Genomic DNA, 3,326 nt, shown 5'->3' on the forward strand with positions numbered 1-3,326 from the left:
TTTGGAACCCACCCCGATTATCCAGGATGAGCTCCGCCAGAGATCTTAACTCAATTGCGTCTTTTCCAAATAAGGCCACATTCGTGGGCTCCGGGGCTTAAGATGTGGGTCTATTGTGGGGGCGGGGAGGCACCACTCAACCCACTATAATCTCTTTAACTTTGCCCAACTATTCCCCAGCCCTCCTCTATCTAGAAAAACCTTTCAAGTCTCCACCCCGGGGTCACCTTCAGTATGAAACCGTGCCCGAACTGTTCTATGGGACACGCTTGCTCACAGCACCTCCTGGGTGCTAGTTCTTTGCTCACGGCACGTGCTTATCGTCGTGATCGTCTGTCCCCTTTGACCCAGAGCTCCTCAAGGACGGAGCAGGGCCCACGTCCTCTGCTCCAAGGGCCAACTTTGCTTCCCGGCTTCTCTCTTGCATGAAGACCAAGGTCTTTCTGTCTGGGTCCTGGTTCTCTCTTCCTGTTTGGGGTCAAAACAGCTTTCTTTACTTCTGAAGCCTCTGTGGCTCTGCCCTCCATCTGACACACACTTGTTGCAAACCTTATATGTCTGGAAATTGTCCCCACAGTTTGCCCGAACCCCCTCTTCCCTGGACCTAGATCACACAGGCTTCCCAGCACAATTCTTGTTTAAAAAGTGGTGTCATTACAGAGATCTCATTAGAACCAAATAGGGCCAGGACTGGAGGTGGGAAGAAAACCATCTGGTCATCAGAGTATTTCTGATAGAAGAATCCGATTTGGAATTTGGGGTGGAGAATGGGTCTAGTCCTTAAACACTCATTTGAAACTAATAGGCAGGTGCTTTTGTGTAATGCGCAATACTTGCGTTTTGTTCTGAGAAGGGTTTTAAAAGCCTCTTGTAAAAATCTTGTAGAGAAACCTCTTGATTACCTGGAACGCTCGGAGAATGGGGAGTTTTGTTCTTTTAATTCGTCCTAAGCAAAATTCCTTTTAGTTTTTCATACTTGTCACTATTTTGCCTACACTACATTTTTGTTTTGTTTTGTTTTGTTTCGGTAGGTGAGGGGCAGCAAGTGGGGTGCTCGCCTTCATCACAGCACAGAGGACCAGAGATGTCGGTTAGGGGACTGAGCTGAGTGATCTGGGGCGTAACGTTAATTAATAATTGTTTTCTGGGAGTTTTATGTTTTTCTCCAAAAGTTGAGGGCAGCGCATAGTCACTTAAGTGAAGCTTTCTTCTGATTAATTTTAGCTTTCCTTCTGAAGTGCTACATTTGTGCAGAGGATAGAGAATATTATAAAAGTTGCTGTAGAGAGTTTCGGCCGCTTTTCCAGCTTTCTTCCCACTTGAACCCTTGTAGTTAGGGGTGTGTGTATGTGTGTACGGGTGTACGTGTGTGTGTGTGTGTGTGTGTGTGTGTATGTGTGTGTGTAACTGAGTCGGGGTACAGCTGAGTTAGGTGGATAAAGGCACAACAGAGTAAATGAGAAAAGCAGCGGTTGAAAAATCAGAAACCTGTGCATTTTATTCCTTTCTTTTCTACTTATCAGTGCTGTGACCTTTGGCAAATTTACTGTATCTATTTACTCATCTAAAAAATGAGAGAGATTCCCATCTCTGTCTGCCTTATAGGAGAGCTTGAAAATGCAATCAGAAGTTTTAAAAATGCTTGATAAATAAAATGATGCGCAGACATCCCATGATATTTCCTCGACACCTTAGCCCTGTGAAGACACATGAGATGCTTTCGTAACCACTATCGATAATGGGCGTCCTGGCCAATTATCAATAGTACTTACGATAATTAGTAGTTTTATTTACTAACACTGATTCTGCTTTTATCACATCTGAGTTTGTCGTTTGACCCATGCCAGGGCCATGTCTCCCACCTCGGTCATCTTCTCCTCTGCTACAGCCGGCCGTGCATCACCGGCCTGTCCCACCGCGGTACACAGTCCCACCCTGGAACACAGTCCCACCATTTGTCATGTTCCAAGGGAGAAGCTAGACTCTCTGCTTTTACCCAACATAAAACTTTGATGTCTCCCTTGTGTCCAGGGGAAAAAAAAAAAAAAAAAAAGGGGGACTGGATGCCAGAGAGACACTATATATAGTTTTTCTTTGACTGCTGGAAAAGATAAGTGGTTGAAAAGAGACAGGAATTGTTTGCCTGTAAATTGAGTGCCAGTGGGTTTATCGCCGGATGCCGTGGATTATGCTGAGTGAAGAAGTCAGGAGGAAGAACGGGAGGCTACAATAACACTGTGACAGGGACTATTTGGAGCCCGCAGTCAGACCTCCTTGACTTATGCACCCCGGGTGGAAAGTGCTTATGTTACAAAACAGCATGAGGTCGTGGCCCCGAGATACTTATGTGTCTCACGGGTAGCGAGGGGGCTGTTGCCAGTTAGATTGCTATGCTCCTCGGCTGGGTCTTATGTCACTTGAGAGGACTGGATGGGCTGGTGGAGATGGCAGCAGCTTCCTCCCCCAGGGCATGGCGATGCCCCAGAGCCGGAATCTGGAGGGCTGCTGAGAAGGGCAGTAAAAGCCCGAGCAGCATAATATTCGGGCAGGGTGTTCCTTGAACCATGGGAGACTCAGTTTTCTGGGTCTCGCTCCTCCTGCAGCCCTGTAAGTGGCAGGTGATAAATAATTTCTTCAGTCCTCGTGGCGCCGAGTGTCTCTACGAAGCACACCCATCAGAGGCCACCGTGAGGGTTGCAAATCACGTTATTGGAGCCTGGGGGGACTCGTGACAACTTCCGCGGACCCCGAAGCCTTTCTGCTTGGTTGGTGCTGTTTTTTGTGGTGCTGTGGTCTGAAAGGTGATGTTCTGCTTTCAAACAGTCCCGTGCTGTGGCAGAGAGGCAATAAAGTGGTCAGGGAGAAGTGCCTGGCTCCAGTGTGACACTTGGTGACGTTAATGTGTGGCTGGCCAGAGTAAATCAACTCCAGGAGCCTCTACTCCCTTATCTTGGCACCGGGTTTGCTTTCTTGATAAGCCATCCTTGTGACCAAATGGATTTGGCCCAGATTAAGTGTCTCTTGATCGTGTAATTCACTCACGCTGTTTCTCATTTGTGACTCCAGTAGGCTCACGGAAGGGACAGACTCAGTCCCCAATAAAATAGATCTTCCATGTTCCCAGCAGAGCCTGCTGTGTGAATAACCCCAGCGCCATAAGATAAGCCCAGTGGTCAGAGAGGGGCTCCCTGTCAGCGCCTCTCCCAAAAGCCTAATAGCTGAACATAATGTTTATAGACGTCCCAGGTGCTCCCTGCTGCCTTCAAAATTAAGCTTGACCTCCCTAAGGAGGCATCAAAATCTCAGCCTTTCTTTCCAGACTCATC

The sequence above is a fragment of the Pteropus vampyrus genome, unplaced genomic scaffold (genome assembly GCF_000151845.1).
Source record: "Pteropus vampyrus isolate Shadow unplaced genomic scaffold, Pvam_2.0 Scaffold75, whole genome shotgun sequence".
In the NCBI taxonomy this organism is placed as follows: domain Eukaryota; kingdom Metazoa; phylum Chordata; class Mammalia; order Chiroptera; family Pteropodidae; genus Pteropus; species Pteropus vampyrus.